The sequence below is a fragment of the Myodes glareolus genome, chromosome 13 (assembly GCF_982192425.1).
Source record: "Myodes glareolus chromosome 13, mMyoGla1.1, whole genome shotgun sequence".
NCBI classification, from domain to species: Eukaryota; Metazoa; Chordata; class Mammalia; order Rodentia; family Cricetidae; genus Myodes; species Myodes glareolus.
The window spans coordinates 5921735-5936459 of NC_142038.1; the positions used below are offsets into that span (position 1 = coordinate 5921735).

At 46.6% G+C, this 14725-nt stretch overlaps 1 long non-coding RNA gene across 1 annotated transcript; it reads right to left on the reverse strand.

Moving 5' to 3' along the window:
- Positions 1-266: 266 nt before the first annotated feature.
- On the reverse strand, positions 267-3019 carry LOC146891855 (uncharacterized). Its single transcript, XR_015005295.2, has 3 exons — positions 2971-3019; positions 2227-2343; positions 267-1504 (listed from the first exon to the last, which is right to left on the reverse strand). It is a non-coding gene; the product is annotated as an uncharacterized LOC146891855 (long non-coding RNA).
- Between the last annotated feature and the right edge of the window lie 11706 nt (positions 3020-14725).

Sequence of the window (14725 nt, forward strand, 5' to 3'; positions counted from 1 at the left end):
CAGACAGAAAGAAAAGTGAGTGGTGTCAGAACTGAAAATCTTGATACTGCCCTCTTAAAATTCCTGGGGTGACTTGAGAAAAGAAGGGTTGCCACGGCTTTGGGAATGGTGACTGTAATCTAACAGAGAATATTTTCCCTACCTTTTTTCCCTCCTGCAATCTTTCTTTCCTGTCTTTGCAATTTTATCACAGAACAAATTAAAATGAAAAGTCGATAGCACTTTTTAAGATTTATTTTTATTAGCTTTTAAGACTTTGTGCACCACATGTGTATCTGTCTCTTGGTATGTGCATATGAATGTATCCACGGAGTCCCAAAGAGGATGCTGGGTCCTCTGAAGCTGAAGTTACAGGCTTTTGAAAACTCCCTGATGTGGGTTCTGGAACAGAATTCAGGTTCTCTGTAAGAGCAGTATGAACGCTTAACTCCCAAGCTATCTCTCCAGTCCCTGAGTGTTATCTTGGTAATCACAATACTTATACATTGTGGTTCAGTATATACTTTAATGGGATTTGTGCCACTTAAGATAGACTCACGACTAAAGAGACTGACTGCAGAACAATGGTCAACCTAATGACGAAGAAGGCACATGAATAGGAAAACAGTATGGGGAAGGTGTCCAACATGGCATTGTTCCTTGTCAGTGACCCTGAGAAGATGTCCAGTGCCTGTGAGCTGCTCAAATATTGGGTACCAGCACCATGCACAGCGTTATTAACAGTGGTATTCAACCAAGGGGGCTTGGAGATTATGTCCTCAGGAGATGAGTCACGCTACAAGACAGCTGTCCCTGAGAGGAGAGCATCACTACAGGTCAGATGGCAAGAGAAGAGAACCCTGAAAGGGTCAAACTGACTCCCCAATAAACTGACTCTCAAGTGTGCACATTCCCCTTCTTAAACTCTGAGACATCCATTTTAGAGTCTAAGATCATGAGCTTGAAGCCCAAGGGGTCATGGTCGGATCTCAGATTCACCTGTTTTCTGTGTGCACAGAGGTGTACATGGCTCCTATATTCTACAAGGCAGTGTACATGTATCCTGTGTGTTCCAAGGAGGTATGCATGTCTTCTGTGTGCTACATGGAGGTATACATATCTCCTAGGGGCTACAAGGAGGTGTACATGTGTCCTATGTGCTTCATGGAGGTTTGTATGTGCTCTGTTACAGTGGAGAGGCACTTGCATAGACAAAAATTCTTTCACAAAGGTAGAAGCCTCCATTCACTCACATCAGTAGCTTTAAAATAAGCATATATTTAAATATATCCCTCAGTTTCTGAGCTAGTTTTTTAAACAGATGTGTTAGGGGAACTGAAGAAAAGCAGGAGCTTCATTGTTGTCTCCTTCCATTTTAGACGACATCTCCCCAAAGAACGCTCGGTGTGTGTGAGGAAGGTGGCGAAGGAGGATGGCATCGTTTTCCCTTGCTAACACCCAGTCAGTTGTTTCTCTCCACACGCCACACTTCCAGGTGTCACGCTATTGACCACTGATGATGATTCTTTAAAAAAAAAAAAAAAAAACGATCGTACTAATGGCGCTCGGGTAAAACTCAGGGAGCAGCTGAGCCCTGCGATACATGGGGCCGGCTGTGCATCCTGAGCAGTGTGCCCAGCGCAAATTTCAGATCCCAGTTCATGTGGAACAAATTCAGTAGCTACCATTGGAGTTTCTAAGGAATCCTGTCAAAGATGGTTCCTCCCGGGGATGGTGGCACTGAGGAACCTGGCACCCTGGGTTTTCCATTCAAATGTCCCACAGTTGGAAGAAGATATATATATAAGAAGAAGAGACACTTAACACACAATCGGTGGGTGTGTTCCCTTTCAGCCACAGAGAGTTTTTGAATTCTTTTTCAAAAAAAAAAAGTATTGTTCAGGGGGAAAGGAGAGCTCTTAGATTGCTGCCATTTCCTGAAAACATGAACTTCATAAAGCCTGCACCTGCTTGGGTATCTTTTGACAGTCCCAATTGGGGTGAAGATCAAGGATTTCCCTAGGGCAACTTGCAAACGCTGCTCCAAGCTGTTGCTTCCAAGCCAGAAGGAGAAGAGCAGACCACATTCACTCCCAGGGAAATAATGGTCAACTGCCTGGAAGACAGGGCTGTTGGGCTTGGGAAATGGCTGAACTACTACAGGCTTGCTTTCTGAGACTCCCCCTGCACCACACACCTGAATCCCCGACCCAGCACACACCATATTCCTCCCTCCCCACCACACACCTGTAATTACAGGCGTTGCATTCTTCCTGCCTATTCTCCCTGGTTCTGTCTGTGCCTTGTCTCTAAGAGCCAAGTCCGGTTTATTTCCTTCTAAGTAGTTATCCCAAGATTTTGAGCCTGTTGGAGGAAGATCATTTTTATTATCATAAATTTGAACAGCATCTGGTTCTGTAGTATTTCAAATTTAGAATTCCATTTAAACGCAAAATGAAAACAAAGAGATAAAACGTCGTCTGCGCCCATAAGTACGAATGAGTCTTAGTCACATTCCATAGATTATTTTGATTTAGTTTTAACAAAATACTATATTAAATCACTCTAATGAGCTGTTCCTGTCCAGTCTCAGCACAAGGTCATTAGGTACGAGACAACCCTTGCTGAGATCTCCACTATTTCACATCGGAGATGTCCCTGAAAGGGTCTGGTGGTTTTCCATAGCAGGGCAATCTAGAACGAAGCAAGCAGGCCATTGGGCAGGCATCTGGGGGCGGAGCTGCAGGCTCTGGTGGCTCCAGGGAAGTAGGCCCAGGTCTCAAACAAAGAGGGGGTCACCTCCCCTTGCTCCTGCTCTCTCAGATCCTGCATTTCATGGGCACCGCTTCCACATGCTTGTTGGCAGGGGAAGAAAGAAAACCCTGAAATTAACACGCATGTGTATAATATGTCATTAAATGAGTTGTGTTTTTTTTTTAGGGTAACAGCTGTCTTTTTAATTAATAAGAGGTACACATTCAGGATACTCACAGATATTGAAGCACACATTGCATTTCCCCATGGTAGACCAACAGCTCTCTTGCAGTGAGCAATACAGACAGCAAGGTGAACATGACCAGGTATCCGAACGTGACTGGCTTAGAGTTACGGTGGTATGATATCTAATTATACAGAAACAGCTCCTGTTCTGCTTCCCAATTAGGGGTCTGAACACCTTCGTCAGTGCTTTACACCACTGTTAGCATGGCTAATTATTTATCTTGGATGTACTTTCTGTGAAAGCTGGTATTTAGGTGAATGGTAAGTAGGTAGATTCCCGTCCAACACTGGATGGACCAAAGCAGGCTTCAAACAAGGCTTTAAGGCACAGAGTCCAAGGTAACATGTATGCAAGCAGCACAGTTACAGTGTCCAAGGTAACACATGTGCATGCAACACAGAGTCCAAGGTAACATGTATGCACACAGCACAGAGTCCAAGGTAACACGTATGCACACAGCACAGAGTCCAAGGTAACATGTATGCATGCAGCACAGTTACAGAGTCTAAAGTAACACATATGTGTGCAGCACAGAGTACAAGGTAACACATATGCATGCAGCACAGACTTCAAAGTAACATGTATGCAATGCAGCACAGTTCCGGAGTCCAAGGTAATGTGTATGCGCACAGCACTGTAGCGTGCAGAACAAAGCGATACTTTGAAAATCTTGATGTGAGGACCGTTAGGCCACTCAGCCATCATGGAAGCACTTGCCAGTCCGTGCAGGGCTCTCCTAATGGCGCTGAATCTCCAGCACACCTCAGGGGCCTGCAGGGAGACACCTAGACAGTCATCAAATCTAACATAAGCCCTCCCCGCCTAGGAGCCTAGCAAGGTCAAAGCATGTTCTTGTGTGGGTCTGGAGACCTAATCTGGGATTTACTGGGAATAAAGCTGATTTATGTTGCTAAGCTAGTGACTTAGAAGACTTTGCTGGTTGATGTTATTTGCGAAGTCTTATCTGTGGAATGCTTACTCATGTTTTCTTTTTAATTTTATGGCTGCTGTCTCTTAACCAAATAACATCTGTGTACTCTGGAGTGTTGAAGAGTGCGCCCCAGTACAGTGGTAGGATGTGTGTCTGCTATCCGTGGTCAAATCTCTACCACTGTCGACGCTAACAGAATGTAATGAGATTGGCGGGGAGCTTTACTGACAGGGGCAGTCTCCAGTCACTCCCGGGAAATGGGTTTGTGGGTAAAGTTATTCTACAGCTGTCTCTGGCTCCACGGAGATATTTCAAGATGAGGAGAATCAACTCTGGCAGATGGATTAAAAAAAAAAAAAACAGACAGGACCCTCCTCTGTTGGCACAGACGTCACAGTGCTTGGCTTTCGCCAGGCCCCGGGAGATGGGCAGCCACAGGGCCACCTCCCTCATGCTGTAGAAGAGGAAGTGTGGGTGCCGGAGCTGGGAGTGGCCCAGCAAAGCATTGTCAGAGGAGGATAAATCAGTTGCTCACAGACCAAGTAATGTGTAAGAATTAAAAGAGGACTGCTTTGGCACATGGGGGTGCCATCATACCTCAGAAGTTACATGGAACCCGGGAATCAGAGCTTCAAGTCAATACCCTGTGCTCAGAGCCAAACAAAGCAAAGCCCCTGTAATGAGGAGGGCTTCCGAATGACAAGGAGTGAGTCTGAATGGAAGGCCTACTACCATTAGGCCTTTGGGAGCGCCCAGCTCTGCACTAAGGGAGTGTGCTAGGTATTTCCAGGAAAGAGGGAAGGGGGACGATGGCGTGACAGGAAGTGGAAGAAGATGGAAGGAGGGGGAGAAATATTTACGAAGGTGGAAGGGAGGACTACTGCAAAACTCATCTAAGCTGCAGGCCTGGGAAGGGCTCGCCGGTCCCCTGGACCAAGAGCTTGCTCGGCAGAGCAGGTGTGTCTCATTATGTAGCCAGGCAGTAGGGCGAACCAGTTCAGGGCTCTTGTTCTGCCCACCCGTTCCCCGAGCATCCTTCTGATGGTTTCACGTCCCAAGTAGCTGGTCTACAGGGAGAGGAGGTGTTGGTTGGGATGAAGCAAACATCTGGTCAGCCTGACACTTATATTACTCACCGTAAATTAATGAACTGGCACTCGGGTTTCCCGTGTCAGTCTCCTGCGAGATGTGTTAACACCAGCCAGTGTTCTTCAGCCGGCACCACCCTGCGACTGAAAAACTCAAGTCAGTGGGTTGAGAGTCCTGACCTGAACCTGGCCGGAGGATCACTCAACAAAGTTTCTGGAAGCTCTAAGTTAAATATCATCTGTAAAGATGAACACATAAATAATAGTCTATTCAAGTGCTGACCATAAATTTTTGAGGTGGTACGATGTGAATCAGACCTTAGGTTGGCTGTTGGGATTTGTGGGAGACTCTACAAATTACGGATTGACCCCCAAACAAATGAGAAAGAGGGATGGGGACACCCAAGACCCCAGAGCCTCAAACCTGTCATGACGAGGCAGGAAGTAGACTAGGGCCTTTGTACTAATGAAGAACTTCCTGATACGCATCGAGGAACAGAGAATCTATGTGCAGGCGGGTGTGGCGACCCACATGTCATCCAAGCTCCTGGACAGAGGCAGGTGCTGGCTGTGAGTTAAAACCCAGGCATGTGAGTTTTAAAACCCAGGGATGTGAGACTGTCTCTCGCAAATTAAATCCGTGAATGAGAAGCTTCTGATAAAGACAGGGTCTGAAATGAGGGAGAGAGCCAAACTGTGAGGCCTGGAACTTTCTACAGAGGCACCTGGCAGGCCTGTGTGTGGTGTGAGGACATGTTGCAGAGGGGACTCAGAACGCGGGGGCACACGCACACTGCCTGCTCGGCACCAAGTATTAGGAAGCAGGCAAGGAGGAGCCTGTGCCAGAGCAGGCGGGCTTCTGCCTCACAGAGCAACCCTGTGCTTGGAAGGCAGGGCAAGTTCCCTAGGGGGTGCTGTTCATGCATGCCAGGTGTCAATGGCAGCCCTGGGGGCCCCAGGGGAAGGGTGGTCAGAATAGCACCTTCCTGGAAACGTCTTGAATTACAGAGCGAGACCCACGGGCACGGAAATAAAGGAAATAACGCAGCTCCCAGGCTAACAGCTCTATTTCCCATTTTCCCATCCATTACCTTCCTTGGATTGAGTCATTCCAATTCCAACAAATCTCACAAAAATTGCAAATGTGGTTCTCCCTGACTGCCAGGTGGATAGTTTCCCCGTGCTATTTAGTTTACCTCGACTGGGAGATGGGGGTCCGAATTGCATACATTTTCTTCATTAGGGGTGACTGGTGAATGATGAGGGCCCTGCCACTCCAGGGAGTGTGGCCTCCTTGGGTGCCTGCCACGTTCTGGAATCACTCAGGGTTGTCTGTTAGTGGGAGCTGAAGTAAATCACACCCACAGACAATGACACAGTAGGGGCAGTGCCTGAGGGCGGGAGGGGGGTAATACCTGAGCCATTTCATGTGCTATTTCCAGGGATGGGGAAAGAGAGTATTTGGGAAATACAAAGACATTTGATAATTCTGAACAGCTCATTAAGTTACCCGGCTCGTTCCCAAACAGAAAGAGCTTCCAAATCTGCATTCATATTGCTAAGGGGAAGCATCAGGAACCACTCCTGCACAGATTTTTGGCCCGCATCAGGATGCTTTTTTTTTTTTTTTCTGAAGACATTCTCTCTATTGCCTGCTGCTCGCTGCTCCACAACACTTGACAAATTCACGGATCTTAAAAGACCCCATAAATGTTTCGTAAATTGCTCCGTTTTATCAGGGAGTTCTGCGAGCCTTGTCCCTGAGAGTCACCATGTTTCCATTCTCCAGTCCCTGTTTATCTTTATTTTTATGCATTCTCCAAATCGAAAGCCTGTCATTATTAGGATCTGCATTCTCGTTATCGCCGCAACGTTACCCACACCAAGAGCCCCATCTGCAAGCTGGAAAGTCCCACAGTCTGCAGGTTCGCACTACTCCCAGCAAACTCATAAAAGAGAGACTCGACAAAGCCATCGACGGAGAGAGTTTAAGACACCCCAGTCTTGTCTCATTGTGCCTGGAAATATGCAAACCCTTGTGCTCCCTTCTCGGGAGCAAGCGGCTTATGCTAAAGCAAGAGCCAGAAATGAGACTGGATTAGAGGCAGAAGGAAGCCAGAGAGTTCCATTTATACGGGAGCAATTTCCGGGTCTGTGGGTGTGGGAGAGGCAAAAGGGAAGGCGACAGGAAAGAGAACCGAGCAGTGATGGAGGGTGGGGGAGCGGCCCAGAGGAAGCACAGTGAGTTAGTAAAATGGCACTAGAGACCTGAAATTATAGACCTGTTTGGTATATTAATCCCCACAGCTGCAAGAAGGAGGCCAGCCGATTGAAACTTGCTTGGAAGACTTTCCTGGACAAGTTCTATTAAAAATGAGATAGTGTACTGTAAATATAGGCCCGTGTGTTCCGGCATTTTGTCAGCGCTCCGGCACCTGATTCATTCCCAATAGCACAATCCACTGGATATTATACCGGGTCTGTAAGGAGCAGCCGGCACATGTTTCCATCACTCAGAACGGCCACCTTTTTAAGCACGGGCATGTAAATGAAATATCTCCTCCCGTCAAGCCCACCTCCGGCCTGGTACCCAGCAGAGGCTGACACGCGGCAGTTTGTAGCGGGAATCGGAGCCTATGCTAATGACGCGTATCAATCCATGCGTTCACACTCCACCTTAATGCCGACAAGAAGCCAGGTCAACTGCACGGCATCCACTTTAAGAGAAAAAAAAAAGAAATCCAACGAGAAACCAATTTTCCTTGAAGAACTGCTGGCCCGTGTTTAATTCCTACCCTGAAAGTCCACTGTTCAGAGATTATTTAATAATTGCAGCCAGGACTGGCTGGGTGATCACACCGAAGTAATACTTCTCCTTCTCCAATCTTGCAGCCAGTCTTCGGGGTGATCTCTAAAATATTTCACGGTATTTTGGAAAGTACCTGGACTTTGGGGGGTGTTCATGGTTATTCAGAAGAAAATCCTCCCCAAGTGACATGGGGGGGGGGGTATCTACTTTCAGCAATGCACTCATCTCGGGGCCGCCCAGGGAAATCTCTGAGCCGTTCTCCGAATTCCTCATTCATTTCCAGGATGGCCACATCTGACACTAGAGGCATGGGCATTAAATCACAGTGTGGAAGGGAGCAAGCCTTCCCTTCCGTAGGATTGAAACTGCTTCACCAGGCATTTCAGGTGCCCAGCTCAGCAGGGGAGATCGTAGTTGCTTAATAGAGACAACCGGTGGCTCGGTCTCCTCGTGGGAGGTCCCTAGCCACTACAGAGCCGCAATTGAGGAGAGAAACTGATTGGCACCAGGAAACCGCTGCACTACTAAGAAAGACTCCACACCTAAGCCTGCTCTGTCTTGCTCCCTGCTCTGTGTATAATGAATGGCGGAAGTGTCTTTTGACTCTTGGGAGACCATGTAGGAGACCCAGAAACATCAGATCTGCCATGGTTAGGGTGCCATTGCTTCTCTTTATGTGACCACAGTTGTGGGGCTGGGGGGCCCTGAAAGAAATGGGGCATTTCCAGACCTCGCAGGCTGCAGCTACAGCTAGAGGGCGTGTGAGAGCTACCCTAAAGCACATGGGCTGAAGAGGGCTATGGGAAAATAGAGTGCAGGAACGTGGGGTGAAAGGTCACAAGAGCAAACACCCCTCCATTCTCCAGGCTACCTCTCATAGGGTTGCTTGTCTTCTGGTCATGGCTCCTCCTCTAAACCCCCAGCAAATCTCATCCCCAGCAACCAGAGAGCTCTCACCAGAGGTGGTATCCACCACAGGACAAGGAGTGTGTGGTCACGTGGCCCTACTGTTACGGGATGCGGGTCATATCCTGTGTAAGTCCTTGGACGCTTGGCAGAATTATTACCAGGTTATAAATCCAGGGTTTTAACATTTATAAAGCGCAGTGAACAGCTAAAGCCCAAATGTGGTTTCAGGGGCTGACACTGATGAAGCTGTTTGGGAATCACCTCATTTCCTGATGAGTCAGGGGTGGCTTCCCACAGCCTGCAGCTCCACCAGGGGCTTTGGCCTGGGCTGGAGGGGGGCTGGACAGGGGCTGCTGGAGCCCACCCAGCCTTTCTGTACTCAGTTACCACCTGCAGGTGTTCAAATGATGGACCCCAAAGAGATGTGCCTGTGTTTGACCCCCTAGAATTTACAAATGTAAAAAGAGGCCTCTATGTGGAAAAGGGACTTGGCTGGCCAAATTAAACAAAGAGTCACCAGGTGGGATCATCTGAATGGTCCATAATCCGGCGACAAAGGTCCTTGAAAAGAAAGACAAATAGGATCCGAGTAGAGAGGAGGGCATAGGATAACAGAAACACAGAGTGGAAAGATGCCCCAGGCCTAGATGTCTTAGAGTCCGAGAAGCCAAGAAAGAGGGGGGAGTGGGGGTGCGACCTGGACACTCTGCAGAGAGCATAGCCTGCCTGCGCTTCACTATGGACTGCTGGTCTCGGAGTCTGTAAATGCCTACTGTCCCCAGATTCACAGCCTGTGGGAAGCAGCTATCACACCCTCAGGAGACCCACACCCTACCCGATCTATTCTCAGGGTCCTTACTATATCCCAAGGGTAATCCATGCCCTGAAAACTCTAACGCAATAGACATGATCCCGCTTCCGCTGGCCAGACATTCCCATCACAATAGGGAGTCACATGTAATACATCTGCATTCCATTAAATCCCACAGACCTCTGAGTTTTGGGTCCTGGAACATGCCTAGGTCCCAGGGCTGGGGTCTAGTTTTCTCCCCAAATTCATTCACTGACCCCTACCTGCCAGTGACGGTGTTGGGATAGGATTAGGCTGTGAGAGTGAAGTAATAATAAATGGATTTGGTATCCATGTGAAAGACACATCACACAAGTCCTGCCCTTTCCTGATACTCTGTGAAAATGTGGTGAAAAGGCACACATGTGCGAGCCAGAACCGACTCCTTGCCATGCGCTAACTTGGCCACTATCTTGATTTTACACTTCCCAGTCTTCAATCTCCTCCTCCGTGTGGTGTGCACGTGTGTGTGTGTGTGTGTGTGTGTGTGTGTGATATGTATGAATGTTTTTACTAGTGTAAGCACACACACTGCCACAGTGTGTTTATGGAGGTCAGAGTCAACCTCAAGGCAGGCTGGCCCTTGCTTTCTAGGTTGCTTTGATACAGGGCTGTTATTCTGCACCTATTCGCGCCAGGCTAGGAGCCCAGGAGCTTTCAAGAATGCTCCTGCCTCCGTCTACCATCTCTTCATATAAACACTGGGCTTACAGACGTGAGCTATCACGTGGGTTCTGGGAATCCAAACTCAGGTTCCCACACTTGTATGACAAGCACTGACTCACTGAACCATCTCTCTAGCCGGCTTCAGGACGTTTTCTCATTTAAAAAACCCCAAACAACTAAGATACCAATGTACTCTTGCTAAATCCCAGCTCCCAAAACCCCAGAATGGCAATGCCATTGATAATGTCCGAAATGACAGTCTGGGCTCAGCTCTGGCTGGATTCTGACAGGGTGAACAGAAGGATTGCTGGTGGAGAGGCACAAACTTCCCCTCAGCGTTCCTCAGAAACCTCTGAAACTGGACTCAGTCTTCCAGAAAGAGCCATTATTTCTCATTCCCTCTACCTCTGGCAAACAGGGCACCTAGTTCCCTCGCAGCACCAACCTGCAGCACATACCAAAGGCCCCGGGTTAAAGGGTGTGCTCTGGCTTGTATGCCTTTCCCCACCCTGTAGCTGCCGGCTCTCTTAAAAACCAGTGAGAATTTCCCCTGCCTTTTACCATCCTTTCTGCCTCCTGAGAGGTAGCCATGGCAGCGTTGAGCCTCTCCCCACATAAACCTTCTCTCCACACATGGAGTCTTCTGTCTTAGTTGCTTCATCATGCCCTCACTTTCCACACCTAAGTTTAGTTCCCAAACAGGAATATTAGTTTCCCAGTCCATGTTTCCGTTTTGCATCTGTGTTTTGGTAACTTTCCATTGGCACAACAAAGCACGGTGATTGTCCTAGCTAGGGTTTCTATCACTGTGAAGAGACACCATGACTACAGAAACTCTTATAAAGCAAAACATTTTTTTGGGTCGCTGACAGCTTCAGAGGTTCAGTCCATTATCACCATGGTGGAACATGGTGGCACGCTGGCAGGCAAGGTGCTGGAGAAGCAACCAAGTGCTGCATCTGGCAAAAGCAGCAGGAAGTGAACTGAGACAGAGTGTGGTGTCTTGAGCATAAGAGACCTCGAAGCCCACCCTAACAGTGACCACTTTCTCTACCAAGACTACATCTACTTCAGCAAGACCATACCTACTTCAACAAGGCCACACCCTTGAATAGTGACACTCCCTCTGAGTTTATGGAGGCTAATATTCAAACTATCACAGTTCTCTTATATTTTTGGTTGTGAGCCTTGTCTTCAATGACTAAGTCATCTCTCCAGACCCATGGGGGTCATTGTCATAAAATCATAACATTCCATTCATTGGACCCCATAAGCTTGTGAACACAGCAAAATGCAAAATGCAAAATACACTTAGTTCGACCTCAAAGGTCTCCATAGTCGTTCAGTTTCAACACAATTCAAAAGGCCAAAGTCTCTTCTGAGACTCAGGGCAATTGTATTTTGTTTATTTTTGAGGTCATGTTTTAATTCTATAATTTTTCTCCCCTTTCCTCCCTGCAGCACCTCCCATATACCCCTCCCTGTTCTCCTGTTTTCTCTTCAATTGCAATTACATGCACATATGTGTTTGTATATACATGTATACGCTCAAATATAACCAGTTGAGTCCATAACATGCTTCTGGTATGTAGGTTTTCAGAGCTGACCTTTTGGCACTAGGCAACCAACTGGCAGGCTCATTCCTGGAGAGAGTCACTTTTCTCAGTCTTACTTATTAGAAAGTTTTTATTTCTGTTTTGTTTTATGTTTTGTTGTTGTTGTTGAGACATAGCTTCTCTACATCGATCTGGCTGTCCTAGAACTATTTATGTAGACCAGAACAGCCTAGAACTCACAGAGATCCACCTGCCTCAGCCTTGCAAGTTAAAGACCTGAGGCATCACTCCCAGTACAAGGCAACCTCTTAACAGCAATGCCCCATAAAATCAAAATCAAAAAGGAAAGTACATGCTTTCAACATACAATGCTATAGAATATACATTACTATTCCAAAAGGGAAAAATAGGAGAAGTTAGTGATAAAATACTAGACAACATCATGTCCAAAACCAAGTAAGGCAAACTCTAAATCCTACATTTCTGTGTCTGATAGTTTGGACATGCTTAGGTGACTCCAACCTTCAGATCCATTGCCTACAGCACTCTGCATCATTCTGAGTGTAAACTCAAAGGTAGGCTAGCAATGCTGATTGGTAGCCCTCCTAAGGTAAAAAAAAAAAATTGAATGGCCGCAGCCATGGAAAAATAACTGGCTTTGATGCTCTGATCCATAAAGATGTAAAACAAACATGGTGTGGGTGGGGACTCCACCATGCTAACCATGTATTCCCACAAAGCAAACCTTGTCTATATCTCATATCCTGTGGATCCTCAACACATCCTCAGATGTATCTTACCTTGCATGTAAAAGAAATGTTGAAAGAATCGAAGCCTGAGCCCTAGGTCATCTGACCTCATAGCTCAGCTTGTCATTCTCGCCTATCAAACAGGCTCTCAGCAGCTCCCACTGCAGAGGCCACTGTGAGGATGGAGTAGGTGGCTGTGCCAGCCACTGTGTGGTGACGAGACACAGCTGTGGTCCCCAGTCACCCTATGCTTGGACCTATCATGGTTCACTTCAAGGACACTTTAGCCACACAAGATCAGCAGTCTCGGAAACTCATGAAAACGGCTAACCCCTTTCCAGACCAGGAGATGCAGGCCTCATAGTTACTAAACTGTTCTCAACCTTCAAGTTTCTAATATTGTGGTAGTCAGGGGTTTTATTTGTTTTGCATTTGCAATGTTTAACATTTCTTAAGTTCCCATTTGGATTTCATTCAGCTGTAGCCTACTGTTTCTCTTAATTGAGGTGAAATTTACATAACATGAATGGAGCCATTTCAAAGTAAATCATTTAGTGAGATTGTGCACTTTCACAATATTGCGCACCTCTCCCATACAGTTCCAAAACGTCTCGCCAGAGGGAAATCCTGTACCCATGAATCAGATACCCTGCAATCCCCCAACTCTGGTACCCTGGAAACTATAATCAGTTTCCCATGTCTATGTCTCTAATAGTATATTCTGTATATATCATTGCATAGACTCAGAATATGTAACTATTTTATGTTCAGTTTCTGATAAACAAGATTCATCTGTGTTATGACATGCACCAGTCATATTTTCTTTTATGACTGAATAATATTTCATTATGTATAGATTCCAGAATTCATTCACTTAGTATTGATAGGCGCTTGATAGACACTTCTGTCCACCGTGAACAATGCATTATGAATATGCATATGTGTGTGCTTTCAGTTCTACAACCTCCAAGTGGAATTAATTGCTTCATATAGCGAGTCTGTGTAGAGGTTGCCAAGCTCACAGCTCTGTGAACTTGTTGACTGTCTCCTGGTGGCTGCAATTTCACATTCCTTCCACATGTGGCCTGTGACCTTCACGTTGGATGTGTTTGCCTGTAAATTGTCTATCTGTGTCGGCTGGCCATATGCGTATCTTCTCTTGGGATACACGTATCCAAGTGCTTTGCCTATTCTATCCATTATTGACAGATAGATGAACATTGTTTATATATTGACAGAACAATATACCTTGTTCATATATTCAACTTGCAAATCCTTTGTCAAACATATGATTTACAAATATTTTGCAGGGTTCTTAAATCTGCTTATTTGATTAAAATTTTATTTCACATGTTAAGCATGGCTTGCTGCTTCTCTGATTAAGCAGCATCTTGAGGAGAGCTGGTCTTTGGAAGGCTCAAGACTGCTTCCCAAGTCACACTGCAGGCCTTGGATTCTTCCCACTCGCAGGCAGGTGGAGGCTGAACTGATTGGGAAATTACTCAGGAAAAATGGCCTGCAAAGTCAGAATAGCTGTAAGAGTTTCTCGGGATTAAATTCTAGCTTGTCTCAACAACTGTGTAACTCCAGGCTGACTTGAGGACCCTTACCAACATATTTTTTTTCTTGTGCTTAATGGGAAGAACCATAGTACACACCTCATCAGGCCACAGAGATACAGCATTTAACAGGTATGCTATGAACACATGAGCTCTCTGTAATATGCTTGATAGTGAAATCTCTTACAGAGTAAACACAGGTCAGCAGGCTTATAGCCTCTCAGCAGTGGATCTAAAGCTAGCACGGCTGATGTGGTCAAGTGGCTATTACCTTCATTGGGAGGTACCTCCCTGCTCTGCTTTCCTGTTCGGATTAGCTCTCAGAAAAGAGGCTTCCCTCCTCCCAGCAGGCAGCGAGCGGGTGAGCAGACCCTGGAGCCGCAGCTGTAGTCCGGATGGCCAGGTGGTAAGGCCAACACACTCCAACAGCCCACAGGTCTTCTCTGCGCCAACTAGAGACTTGAAAAGAATACGGGCAATAATAATAAACTAGCCAACAACCTTAATAAGCTGTTAATTCAGTATTTCCTAAGTTGCCCTGGTGATTTTAAAATTTGGCTAAGGAGAGGAAAGAGAAGAAAGGCGTCCGGCTCAGTGCAGCCACACGAGGAACTCTGCAGGCCGGCCA